Source organism: Bufo bufo, chromosome 11 (assembly GCF_905171765.1).
Source record: "Bufo bufo chromosome 11, aBufBuf1.1, whole genome shotgun sequence".
Taxonomy (NCBI): domain Eukaryota; kingdom Metazoa; phylum Chordata; class Amphibia; order Anura; family Bufonidae; genus Bufo; species Bufo bufo.
Genome location: NC_053399.1, coordinates 38,581,512 through 38,595,694, shown reverse-complemented (window position 1 = coordinate 38,595,694; position 14,183 = coordinate 38,581,512). Strand labels below are relative to the sequence as shown.

Below are 14,183 nucleotides of genomic sequence, written 5' to 3'. Positions count from 1 at the left end.
ATATATCTTTTTTTTTTAACCCCTCCAGCGCTATTATACTATGCATTCTGTATTAAGAATGCTATTATTTTCCCTTATAACCATAAAGGAAAAATAAAACAATCTACACAACCCCGATCCCAAACCAACCATGGGTATCAAACATGCCGATTTTTCTCACGCGCGTGCAAAACGTATTATACAATGTTTTGCACTCGCACCTTTTCCCGCAATGCCCGTGTGAACCTAGCCTTAGAGTTCACACCTAGTAGGCAGGGGAATTAGTTGCCTCGGGCTTTAAAAACAAGCTGGCCGACTGGAACTAAGGGTTCCGTGCCCCTATTGCACCGCAAACGGCAGGTCTGCAATAAACGGGCACTGGCCGCGTGCACCTCATGGTGCGGATGCGAACCCAATTACTTGAATGGGTCCATTATCCACAAGATATGGCCAAAGAAAGGACATGTCATATCTCTTGTGGATCGGAAGCCCATGGAGACGCTGCAAAGCTCTTTCGTGGGCTTTCGGTTCCATGCCTCCGCACCGCAAAAGATAAGACATGTTCTATCTTTTGTCATATCTTACAGATTGCGGACCTATTCAAGTTAATGTGTCTGTATGCGCAACACAAAGTGCACATGGCAAATGCCCGCAGGAGGGAAGCGCCTCTAATGTAGCGTGGCCGAGCTCTGTTCGGTCCGCGGTACTGGAGCTTTTGTTTCCTGTACCCGGCCGGACTGACAGGAAGTGCTCACTTAGTGTGCACTTCCTTTCAGTCCGGCCGGGTACAGGAAACAAATGCTCCTGTACCGCAGACCGAACAGAGCTCGGCCACGCTACATTAGAGGTGGGGGGGGGAGGGGCGTAATGAGAGTGACAAGAGAGTGGGGGGGGAAATGAGAGTGACAAGGGAGGGGGGGGATGAGAGTGACAAGGGAGGAGGGTGGAATGAGAGCGACAAGGGAGGGGGGTGGAATGAGAGCGACAAGGGAGGGGGGTGGAATGAGAGCGACAAGGGAGGGGGGTGGAATGAGAGCGACAAGGGAGGGGGGTGGAATGAGAGCGACAAGGGAGGGGGGGGGAATGAGAGCGACAAGGGAGGGGGGGGGAATGAGAGCGACGAGGGGGGGGGAATGAGAGCGACAAGGGAGGGGGGGAATGAGAGCGACAAGGGAGGGGGGGGAATGAGAGCGACAAGGGAGGGGGGAATAAGAGCGACAAGGGAGGGGGGAATAAGAGCGACAAGGGAGGGGGGGAAATGAGAGTGACAAGGGAGGGGGGGGGATGAGAGTGACAAGGGAGGGGGGTGGAATGAGAGCGACAAGGGAGGGGGGTGGAATGAGAGCGACAAGGGAGGGGGGTGGAATGAGAGCGACAAGGGAGGGGGGTGGAATGAGAGCGACAAGGGAGGGGGGTGGAATGAGAGCGACAAGGGAGGGGGGGGGAATGAGAGCGACAAGGGAGGGGGGGAATGAGAGCGACAAGGGAGGGGGGGGATGAGAGCGACAAGGGAGGGGGGGGAAAGAGAGCGACAAGGGAGGGGGGAATAAGAGCGACAAGGGAGGGGGGAATAAGAGCGACAAGGGAGGGGGGGAATGAGAGCGACAAGGGAGGGGGGGGAATGAGAGCGACAAGGGAGGGGGGGAATGAGAGCGACAAGGGAGGGGGGGAATGAGAGTGACAAGGGAGGGGGGATGAGAGTGACAAGGGAGTCCCCAGCGCCAGACTGCAGCCAGAGACCAGATCATCTTATTGTCCTGGTGGTAAGTAGACAATGCAATATGTTTATTATTTAATTGTTTAGTTATTAATACTACATTGGAAACTAATTTACCTCACATTAAAAGGACACTATAGTCCCAGAACCAGTACAGTTTAATAGCCTGTTCCTGCAGAGAAAAGACACTGTGCAGTACTGGTGGTAAAGGAGCACTATAGTGCCAGAAAACAAACTCATTTTCCTGGCACTATATAGTTGTTAGGATTGGGGCACCCTCATGTCCCCCTCCCACTGGGCTGAAGGGGTTAAAACCCATTCAGCCACTTACCTTTCTCCAGCTCCAGCACTGGGAACTCTTCTCCCCGATCCTCCTCTCAGCTGCGAATGCGCATGCGCACACATTCAAAACTATGTTCCGCATCTTCCCACTGTAATTTTCACAGTGAGAATCGCGGTAGCACCTCTAGCGGTTGTCAGGGAGACAGCTACAAGAAGCTGGATTAACCCTAAGGCCCCTTTCACACGGGCGAGTATTCAGCGTGGATGCGATGAGCGAGTTGAACTTTATCTTGCCTAGGGCGGCAAAAATCCTTGCACCGGCCCTGCAGATCTTATTTGCGGTCCGCAGCATGGTGCCCTTACGTTCATGAGTCCTAAGGGCCAGAGAGCCACCTCACCCAAAACAGAGAGTTAGCCATCATATATTGCAGCCCTGAAGTCACCTTTTCATCTCAGAAACCTCAGGTACTCCAGCGGTTATGAAACTGCAACTCCTAGTATGCACACTTTCTCGACTACTCTCAAAACTCCCATGGAAGTCAATAGATCATGCTGGGAGTTGTAGTCTTACAACCGCTGGAGTGCCACATGTTGCTGCTGACCCGTGATGTACAGAGATTATGACTATATTACTGAGAGTTCTTATCTGATATATTGTGATTTAACACTTTTTTTTTCTACCAGGAAATAGTATTTTCTCCATCTAAAAAGGTGTGAAAGGCAATTTATGTCAGGTGCTAAGCCACAATGTAAACCACCAACAACTTTCCCAAGGACTGATAGTATCAACGTTAAAGCAGATTTCCAGTAATCTGAACAGAAATATATATATATTTTGGCTATTTACATAGGATGTAGAAGTAAGAGCGGTAGACACTTGTTTTGTTCCTTTTTTATTTGGTGTTGGGCGGGGCAGGGGTTTTAAGTTTGTTATTTTACCATTCTCGAGCTTTAATGCACAAGGTGGTAGACTCCATTGGCATCTGTGAAAGGAGTTTATATGCAGTAACTTCCTCCAACAAGGAAGTTCTCCATGAACTACATTGCCGAGCATACCTTACTGCTGGATAGCTATCAATATCTGCCTATACATTATTCAGTGTGCTCTTTCAATGCATGTGCATTATTTATATACTTTGTATATATTTAACTGTTCATGCATGGGTTGACTTTATATATTCTCGATAGTCTGCAACCTGTTGTAAATGTATGCGGCACTCTCATGTTGCACTCTTGATGCTATGCTTGCTTTTGTCTCGGCCCAATAAACGCAATATCGGGCCAAAAAACTGCTGCTTTTCAACAATAAGATGAATACATGTTGACACTTTTATTGGAGTGTACCCTGCCTTGGATTTGTTCTAAATCCAGACTTATTTAGAGCGAAAGACTGAAGGTTGAAATGATTCAAATTCAGAGCGTGCCAAGATCTATGGGGCACGTTGACAATAATACAAAAATTTATGCAAGAATTGACCTATGTAGGGCTTAGCAGCAGTGTTGGACTTCAGTTCTTTAAGTCCTAGAGAAAATTATTCTGAGGGCCCATCCTCTGTGTATACAGGGCCCTGTTTTATTAGGGGTCCATTATTGTCAGAGCTTAGGACCACTGGGGGATCCTCTGGTGGACCAGTCCAATGCTGGGTAGCAGGAACTTTTTTCTCAGCAGTTGATCCATCGGTTATGTGTCTGCACTGTAAGGCCTCTTTCACACGAGCGTGTGCCTCACGTGGTCGTGCTGCGGGCCGCAATGCACAAGCACAGTCCGTGGGGCAGCCGCATCTGATCGCAGACCCATTCACTTGAATGGGTCCGCGATCCGGCCGCTCCGCAAAAAGATAGAACATGTCCTATCTTTTTACGGAACGGAAGTACGGGACGAAACCCCACGGTAGTGCTTCCGTAGGGTTCCGTTCTGCATCATTCCGCATCTCCAGATTTGCTGACCCATTCAAGTGAATGGGTCCGCATCCGTGATGCGGAATGCCCACGGAACGGCACCCGTGTATTGCGGATCCGCAAATGCGGTCCGCAATATGGCAACAGGCTGCACACGCCCGTGTGAAAGAGGCCTAAAAAGGATGAAAGACCATGTCCAGCAGACAAGGAGGAAAGTATAAAACCAGCTTCTGATTGGGAGACTAATTTGCCCCATGGCAGCTCATATGGTTGGCAGGAAGAAGCTTCTTCTTGTGTCACAAATTAAAGGGCTATTACCATCTCACAACTCTCCCAGCATTCTCTTTCACTGTCCCTCCGCTTCTTGTTCCTTAAAGGGGTTGTCTCACTTCACCAAATGGCATTTATCATGTAGATAAAGTGAATACAAGGCACTTACTAATTTATTGTGATTGTCCATATTGCTTCCTTTTCTAAATTGATTCATTTTTCCATCACATTATACACTTCTCGTTTCCATGGTTACGACCACCCTGCAAACCATCATTGGTGGTCATGCTTGCACACTATGGGAAAAAGTGCTGGTGCTTCTGGTGGCTAGGACCATGTGAGTGTGCATAAAGTGGGCCAGCGCTTTTCTCTATTGTGTGTAAGCACGGCCACTGCTGCTGGATTGCAGAGTGGTTTTAACCCATGGAAACAAGCAGTGTATAATGTGATGGAAAAATGAATCAAGCCAGCAAAGGAGGCAATATGGACAATCATAATACATTAGTAAGTGGCTTGTATAAACTTTGTCTACGTGATAAATGCCATTTGCTTTTCAAGTCCTGTTTCTTTTGTGGACAGGACTATGCAGTGTTATTCCCGATGCCAACATACACTAATGAACACAACATCAGGAGCTTGAAAATGTTGTGATGACTATGAGAAACTGAGTGATTTTTTGGTGTTCACAGGCGCGTAGCTATAGGGGTTGCAGAGGTAGCAGTCGCTACTGGACCCAGAAGCCTGAGGGGGCCCAAAGACCCTTGTGCTGCATAAGAAGACACCAGTATTATAGAAAGTGATGGTCAAGTTACACCTCTGGCTAAGGCAGCACAAAGGCTATGTGCCTCCCTGCCCCTGGCCACAAAGCACTGAGGGAAGGGGGGCCCAAGCTGAACTTTTGCCCCTGGGTGTTCACATTTACCTAGTATGTAACACCACTTGCTTCGGTCCGCAGTACAGGAGCCAGCAATGTTCCATACTAAGTGAAAACCACAGATCCAATGACCAGCAGCAGGTTTAGCGCGTACCCATCTTACCATGGTCATATTTCCTTACTATGAAGTAGTCAGCCATCTCTTCCCACATCATGGCTGCGGCAGCTCAATCTAGTCCTACTGACCACTACCTCGGTGTGCAGCTGAGCTGAGGGGGTGACCTGCTGAAGGGTGGGCTCTGTCAGATACTGACATGGCGCTGTCACCAGCAACCTCCCTATTAAACTGTTTGCATAGACCCATAGCTTTGGTTCACCTGATTAAAGTGCTCTTTTGTTGATCTGAGCCTCTGTTCCCAAGTTATGCTAATTGCTATTAATATGCAAATTCTACTTTTGGTGCAATGAACGCATCACCATTGCTCTTGTTGCAGCAAAGCTTTGCTCCTTTCTGTAGCCCTCGCTGTTTTCATTGACACGGACAGGAAGCGGCAAAACAGTAAGGTAGAGGCAGCCCACAGAAAGAAGAACTTGGATGCAACAAGAGCAATGGTGGTGCCCTCATTGCACCAAAGGCTTCATTTTCATATTAAAAAAAAGTACCATAACTCGGGAATGGAGCCTCACATCACCAAAAGAAAAACTGTGTTTTAATCAGGTGAACCACAGCTATGTGTCTATGCAGTTGGATAGGGAGGTCGCTGGTGAAAGACTCACCCTAAGAGCTTGTTCACACGACCGTTGCCCCTCCGTGCCCGTGCTGTGGACCGCAAATTGCGTTCCACAATGCAGAAGCACCGGCAGTGTGGAGACACGGAACAGAACCCACGGAAGCACTCCGTAGTAGTTCCGTGGTTCCGTTCCGCATTTCCGGATTTGCAGACCCATTTAAGTGAATGGGTCCACATCCGTGATAAGGAATGCACATGGCCGGTGCTCTGTGTATTGCGGACCCGATGTATGCGGGCCGCAATACGGCAACGGAGGCACAACGGTCGTGTGAATGAGCCCTAAAGGCAGTAGAGTCCAGGTGAGCCAACAGCTGAGCTTACAAGGGAATATCGCATACAGTTACATAAGTTACTAAGTTTTATTTCTAATCTGAGTCATACAAACCATAAACAGAAGAGTAATAAAATGCAATAACAGGTGACTGCACTTCATTATCTGATATTAGGGTTATCATGATACCAGTATTTGAATTTAAACCCAAGTAAGGCTACTTTCACACTTGTGTTGTTACTTCCAGTATTGAGATCCGGCAGAGGATCTCAATACCAGAATTAAACGGATCCATTTTGATTTTGCACATCAGGATTCATCTGTTACGTTAGGATGCGGTTGTGTGAAATCAAAACGGAAATAAACGGATCCATCACTAAATACATTAAAAGTCAATGGGTGACGGATCAGGTTTTTTAGGCTCCTAAGAAAACGGATCTGTCATCATTGACTTACATTGTTTTCAGTGCCGGATCAGTTTTAACGACACAAAACTGCAGCTTGCAGCAGTTTTCTGTCTGGTCACAAAACAGAATGCTGCCGTAAAACAGAAAAATTTAAAGTCCTTCCATTTAAAAAAAAATGTATGTTAATCTGATGGGGTTAATGTGAGACACATCATAAAAGTACAAAATGATAAAACCATGTGTCTCAAATTAAAAGGGTTGTCTGGGTTCAGACAGCCCCTCGGACATAAGCGATGAGCATGAAATGGTCCGATGCTCTCCTTTGCCCTGCGCTGAATCATGCAGGGCACAGGCATTTTTAGAAGATCCAGTGACTGTACTCTCCATGGGTAAAGCTAGACAAAAAGGTATTTCGCCTAGCAGTGAGCCCGGTGACATCACTGGCACCAATGGGTGGGCTTAAGCGCTGCCCTAGCCTGTAAAATGCACTAAAACCGGGAACACTGTTAGGAGGAAGCCTCCACCTAGCAGTGTAAAAAAATATAAACAAACAGCCCTTGCCCTGCGCTATACAGCATCAGAAGCACGCGGAACTCTCCACTTGCACGTTGCACCATTCTCCTCCCGCCCAGAGACTCCTCCGGCCACGTCACATTAGGAAGGGAGAGACACGGTCCTTCCTTCTCCACGTGTGGCCGCTGAGGAAAACATGGCGTGCACCATGTTGTGAGTGTACCATGCTCTCTAACTGGAACTGCTACTAAGCTACGCAACAACAACAACAAAAAATTGCAGAACGCCTGGAAAATCCCATTTAAGGCCTCATGCACACGACAGTTGTTGCGTTCCGTAAAATGGGGTTCCGTTGTTCCGTTTCCGTGTGTCTTCCTTTATTTTTGTTTGCCATGCAAATGACAGGAATAAAACGGACGCGGATGACAATCTTGTGTGCCCCCGCGTTTTTTAGCGGTCCCATTGACTTGAATGGGTCCGCGTACTGTTTTCCGCGGACAAGAATAGGACAGGTTATATTTTTTTTAAAGGACTGGAACCACGGATCACGGACGCGGATGGCAAACGGTGCACTATCCGCATTTTCAACGGCTCCATAGAAATGAATGGGTCCGCACCTGAAACGCTAAAATCGGCGGAACGGACGCGGAAGCAAACAACGGTCGTGTGCATGAGGCCTAAGGGAGTTTTCTGGGATTTTGAACTGAATGAGGCTGAATTTTGGTCAAGGGGCACCCTTCCCTATACAATGTACAGTTGTACAGTGCTTTGCTTGGTAAGCACAGAGAAGGCCGCATGCTTTCAAAGGAGCGCCGGTGCCTTATCAAACAGCTGATGGGTCCTGGGTATCAGACCTCCACCAAGCAGATACTGATGGCCTATCCTGAGGATAAATCATCAGTATCAAAATCCAGGAAAACCCAGACCAGCATCTAATTTGCAGCATTTGACTCCATTTGGTGCATTTTTTTTCTGTTACAGATTGCAAGCAGGAAAAGCCGCAGATTTTCTGTCATGTGTGAAAGTGGCCTAAGACCTCTTTCACACGGGCATGTCCGGATGCGTCCCGGTGCATTGCGGCAAACCCGCGCGAGTAGGTACTCAATTGCAGTCAGTTTTGACTGCGATTGCGTTCCGATATTCAGTTTTTATCGCGCGGGTGCAATGTGTTTTGCACGCGCGTGATAAAAAACTGACTGTGGTACCCAGACCAGAACTTCTTTACAGAAGTTCAGGTTTTGGTTAGTTGTAGTGTAGATTGTATTATTTCCCCTTATAACATGGTACAATAGGGCTGGAGGGGTTAAAAAAATAAAAATAATAATAATTTAACTCACCTTAATCCACTTGTTCGCGCAGCCCGGCTTCTCTTCTGTCTTCATCTGTGAGCAATAGGACCCTTGATGACGTCACTGCGTTCATCACATGGTCCATCACATGATCCATCACCATAGTGATGGATCATGTGATTAGCGTAGTGACGTCATCAAAGGTCCTATTGCTCACAGATGAAGACAGAAGAGATGCCGGCTGCGCGAACAAGTGGATTAAGGAGAATAAAATTATTTTTTATTTATTTTTTAACCCCTCCAGCCCTATTGTACTATGCATTCTGTATTCAGAATGCTATTATTTTCCCTTATAACCATGTTATAAGGGGAAATAATGATGATCGGGTCCCCATCCCGATCGTCTCCTAGCAACCGTGCGTGAAAATCGCACCGCATCCGCACTTGCTTGCGGATGCTTGCGATTTTGACGCAACCCCATTAATTTCTATGGGGCCTGCGTTACGTGAAAAACGCACAAAGAGGAGCATGCTGCGATTTTCACGCAACGCACAAGTGATGCGTGAAAATCACTGCTCGTGTGCACAGCCCCATAGAAATTAATGGGTCAGGATTCAGTGCGGGTGCAATGTGTTCAACTCACGCATCGTATCCGCGCGGAATACTCGCCCGTGTGAAAGGGGCCTAATAGGTCTACCTAAAATTTTGGTCACAGGTACTCTTCCATATAACATTTTCATTTATTGCATTTTTTTTTTATATAGTTCTCTTAATAAATATTAATTTCCAGATTTTAAACAGTTAATTCATAATACAGATTGGATTCTAGAAAACAACGTTGACACTGCAACCAAAGCTACTGCATGAAGGCCAGGACTTCATCTCAAAATCCGCCATCATGGAACCACGCAGGATTTGAAAAAGCAAAAGACGCAGAGGGTTTTTGTAAGCCAAAATGAAGTCAGGTGCATCAGGTCAGTAAGCAGTAAGGACACAGTGGGGTGACAGCTTAGACAGACTGGAAAGAGCCATCTGAATATTGACGAGATAAAATTGGAATTCAGGCTCCCCGTCCCTCCCTGAGCTGCATCAGCCACGCTGTGAAGTGTGAAGGAGGATTGAGAGGAGCTCCAGCGGCGAAAAACGTTTTGAGCTGATGCAACCCAAGTCCCTAGGAGACTTTCTGCAGAGAATGTAACACAAGCGACTTGTCAAGAAAGTGAAGCACGAGTGGAGATCTTTGTGCTTCCTTCACTAGCTCACTTGCAAAACCCTGCTACCTAACCGTTGTCTAAACACTTGTGGAAATCAGATCATTAAATTACTATGTTGTTGCAGTCACGTCTGGCTGGGCTAATGTTTAATCACATCCTTACAAATTTAGCGTTTAACAGACACTTGCACTGTAGAAAATATTTATATAGTGAAGCTTCAAACAACATGGTAATCATTCTTGCGAATTAAACAAGCTTGGTGTTGATCAGGGGCGTTGCTAGGGTCTCAAAAGATCCGGGGCCCAAGCCCCAATGCATATTGACCAATTCTCTAAGTCGACCAACTGACCCCAACCCCCCCACCACCGCAAACACTAGCACTGAAGACATTTCACTGTACTTGCTATACAGCTATACCTCTCACATCCAGGGCCTCCAAGGGGACGTCTCCTCTCATGTAGATCTTCTCTGTCATCATCTTCTCTATTCAGTCCGGACAACTTCTCTCAGCCGCCTCGTCTCTGCAGAGTGTGACACACAGACATCTTAGGTTCCTCACTTTTCTGTACCCCCAAATACTATTCTGAAGAAAAATGAGTGCCATACAGATAATCTTCCCCATAGTAATAGTGCTCCTAATAGTCCCACCAATAGTAATTCCCTTCTAGAATGCCCTCATTAGTGCCTACAGTGCCCCCAACAGTGATAATGCTCCCCAAGAGTGCCCCCATTAGTAGAAGGGCCCTCCAGTATTAATAATACCCTCACAGAGCCCCCAGTAGAAATAAGGCCCCCTATTGTTCCCCCAGTGGTAATAAAGATATCTACAGAACCCTCAGTAGTAATATGTCCCTATAATAGAGCCCCCAGTAGTAATAAGAAAGCCTAATGTCCCTTTGATTTAAAATGCCCCCATATTTATATCACCCCCTACTGTTATAATGCTCACCCTGAAGCGACCCCAGTATTTATAATGCTCCCCCCTGCAGTGCCCCCTGTAGTTGTATTCCTCCGTTTAGTGTCCTCAGAAATTATAATTCCTCAGCCCCTCCACCATACAGTCCCATGTAAATACCATCACACCATCTTTCCTGCCCCCTCCAATATACAGTGCCACGTAAATAGCACAACCCCCTTCTGAGCCGCCTTCAACATACAGTCCATGTAAATAACATCACCCCCTCCCCAGCCACCTTCAACATACAGCCCCATGTAAATAACATTACCCCTCAACATTCAGTCCCGTGTAAATAATATCACTCCCTTCCATAGCCGCCTTCAACACATAGTTCCATGTAAATAACATCACCTGCCCTAGCAACCTCCAACGTGCATTCCCATGTAAATAACATCACCCACTCAATTTTCAGTACCACCGTAAATAACTTCCCTCCCTTCAGCCCTAACATACAGTCCCAGTTAAATAACTACAACTCCCAACATTGCTCTGCCTCTCACACTGAGTAATCTTAACTTACCTCTCCTCATGTAGCAGACCTCACCTCAGCCTCTTCCCAGGACTTCTCTTCACTGCTGAGCTGTCCTGTCCTGCACTGGTCACATGATGGCGACATCACAGGTCCTTTTCAGCTACTGCATTTAGAACTGATCCCATGACCTGTGAGCTCTTGCAGGGCATTAGATTCAATTTTATTGCCGTCCTGAGGACGGCAATACAGTTGTATCTATCTGGCAGGCAGGACATTTGGGGCCTGGGACAAAACATCAGGTGCCCAGGCCCCGAATTTTTTAACCTAGCAACGCCCCTCGTGTTGATTAACAAGTATTTCATCCTCTTGTAGATTGCATCGTAAGATATCTGCAGTCTACATATACCTTTTGGGCCCATATATATATTCATGTATCAACTATAAGTCGGCTGAGATACATGTGAAGCACTATTAAGTCTTTCTGAGTACCGGACCCCGGCAATATAATCTGTATTGGATATTCACTACAGACACGTCTCCTTGTATGTCACAATCTAAGGCCAGCCGTAATCAGGTACTTAATCATGAAAGTATTTAATGTGAATCTATGCTACTTTAAAGTGAGTTGGTGGCTCATCCACACTATATCATTTTACTGGTGGCTGTCACTATAGGAAGATATTGGGTATACTACCCACGTCTGTGATACGCAAGTAGACAATTTTCTATCAATGTCATATACTACCAATTTAAATATCATCTAAATATTAAGGCACTATTTATACTCCTATCATTCTGTGTGTAATTTGTCCCCTGATGAACTCAGACAATAAGGGTGAAACGCGTTGAGACGAGGAAGTCATCAATTTAGATGGCATCCTAATGTTCTTGAATTAAAGGGATATTGAGGTCACCAATTTTGGTTGACGCCAAACACTGCTAATATTAGAGGATGGGATTTTGTGCTATTTCACAATTAACAATGAGCATTTATGATTACAATTAGGAGATATAGTGATTATCACATAAACTATCTTTGAATCTCTGTTTTAATATTATTATTTTTTTTTCATGGTATATATATTTTTTGTTTTTAGCAATTATAGTTGCTAGGTATCATAATGATGGTTTATTAATAGGATAGCATACATTAGCTGTCAGGGACATCCCTAATCAGGGCCATCCGAGGGTACCCAGGAGGTTGCTGATACGGGATCGCCCCTATCGGGCGGCTATTCCGTTTATAGGCAGGGCATAAATAGCGAGAGGGTCAGCTATAGGGAGAGAGCCCATAGCTTAATATTAGGCCGCACCCCTGCCAAGTACTAACCCTAACATCAAGTACTAACCTAGCGCTTTTGCTCCATGTTTTTGTGTTTGTCTATCATTTTTGTTCTATGTTGGAGGGTCTTTTGTGTATGTTTTAGATAACATTAAAAGTTAGTTTTAAGGGTGGTAGCCTGTGAATTATAACAAGTATTTCAGCCTGGGATACAAAGTAACAGTTTTTTGTAATGTGTAGGGGCAATGATACTGACCATTTTTGTAATATACTTTAATTACTGAAATGATACATTACAAAAATAGTGGCCAATGCACGGGGGGCGTGCCCAGTCTGCTGCAGTCCAGGGGGCGTGCCCAGTCTGCTGCAGCTCTCTCCTTATCACAGTTGAAGTATGAAACTGAGCATGTGCAACCATCTCAGTGAGCCAAGACAAAGAAATAACAAAAAACAGATGGCGCTATACAGTTACATTTTATTGAACAGCTCAGTGGCTATGCTAAATTTTTAAAGTGGTTGTCCGGGTTCAGAGCTGAACTCGGACATACCCAGAATTTCATCCAGGCACTCCCCCTGAAGAATCGCGCCGGGCAAAGGCATTTCATGCTCTATGCTCTTCATAGGGCTGCCAGCGGAGGCTAGGGCAGCGCTAAAACCAGCCCATCAGAGCCAGTGACTTCACCAAATACTGCTGGGAGGAAGCCTCAGCCTAGCAGTGTGTTATGGCAAATAAAAAAAGCCCTTGCCCTGTGCAGTCCATGGGTATGACAACCCCTTTAATTACACGCAATTACAAAAGTATTCAGATCCTGGTGCTGGGATGAAAATATTTAAGTAAACAGAAGACGGGGTGCTACTAAGGCACAAAATGGGCCACTTTAGAACTATCTTTCTAACAGAAATGTACAATTTTAGCAATTAAAGTATACTACAAAAATGGTCAGTATCACTGTCCCTACTCATAAAATAAAAAAAGAATGACAGTTACACTTTAAGCATGAGCCCCTTCAATGCGATCTATCCATTATTTTGTAGTTATTAAGAGGCTTTGACTTCATAAATTACATGGCAGCCAATTCGTGTCCTCCACTTTAGACTGCTGAGTAAATTGACTGGCTGCAGCGGTCATGTGCGGCACACTGGCATCACTGCTGCAGTCTGTAAACAAGCAGCGTTAGGAGGAATGGACTAGCATACCAGAGAACGTGCTGGAGACAGGGGTGAGGATAACATGATTTTTTTAAATTTCTTATTATTATTATTATTACTGGAATCGAACCAGAGTTCGGGAAATGTTTTTTTACAATATAAATAAATTTCTCAAGATATTATGCGAAGTCTGGTGAGACTTCACAAAGTAATAACTTCAGCTCATCGGAGCCAATACATTCTAATACTGTACGGAGCGCTCACTCCATACAGTATTGAAACAAAGTTTTATGCGAATCAACTTCGGATGTTTCATCCAAAGTCAATTCGCTCATCCCTAATTATTACCATGCAGAATTACAATGAAAGAGAAAACATCTATTAGGCTGGCGTCACACACAGCTTTTTGAGCCAAATCCAGAAGTGGGTTGGAAGGGAAGGAGCCATTTAAAAGGATGGACCTATACATCTCCTCTTCTGCTGGATACAGTTCTGGCTTTGGGACAAAAAACTGTGACACCACCCATAGGGGGGTTACACACACAGTTTTTTTGGGGGAAAATGTGACTGCAGTTTTTGAAACTGCGTTTTTTTTTTTTTTTTCCCAGCCAAAGCCTGACCTGGATTTAGCAAGATGGAGACGTATAAACAGGAATCTACCTCTGCATGAAAAAAACTGCAAAAAAACCCGCAATTTGTCAGAAAAATAACTGTGTGAAGCTATTCTAATAAAGCTTGAGGCCAGTACCTCCACATTATTGACAATAGGTGATGAACAAAGCTCATCTTCCTTATCCTTCTCCTTGCACATTCCTA

General features: G+C 45.6%; 1 protein-coding gene and 1 long non-coding RNA gene across 6 annotated transcripts in view; one reads left to right on the top strand and one right to left on the bottom strand.

Annotated features, from left to right (window-relative positions):
* Nucleotides 1-14,183, bottom strand: part of DPF3 (double PHD fingers 3) — a 256,142-nt gene that overhangs the window by 201,954 nt on the left and 40,005 nt on the right. The window lies entirely within an intron of this gene.
* On the top strand, nucleotides 1,690-9,611 carry LOC120981790. The gene is made up of 3 exons (XR_005774751.1): nucleotides 1,690-1,742; nucleotides 9,122-9,266; nucleotides 9,357-9,611. It is a non-coding gene; the product is annotated as an uncharacterized LOC120981790 (long non-coding RNA).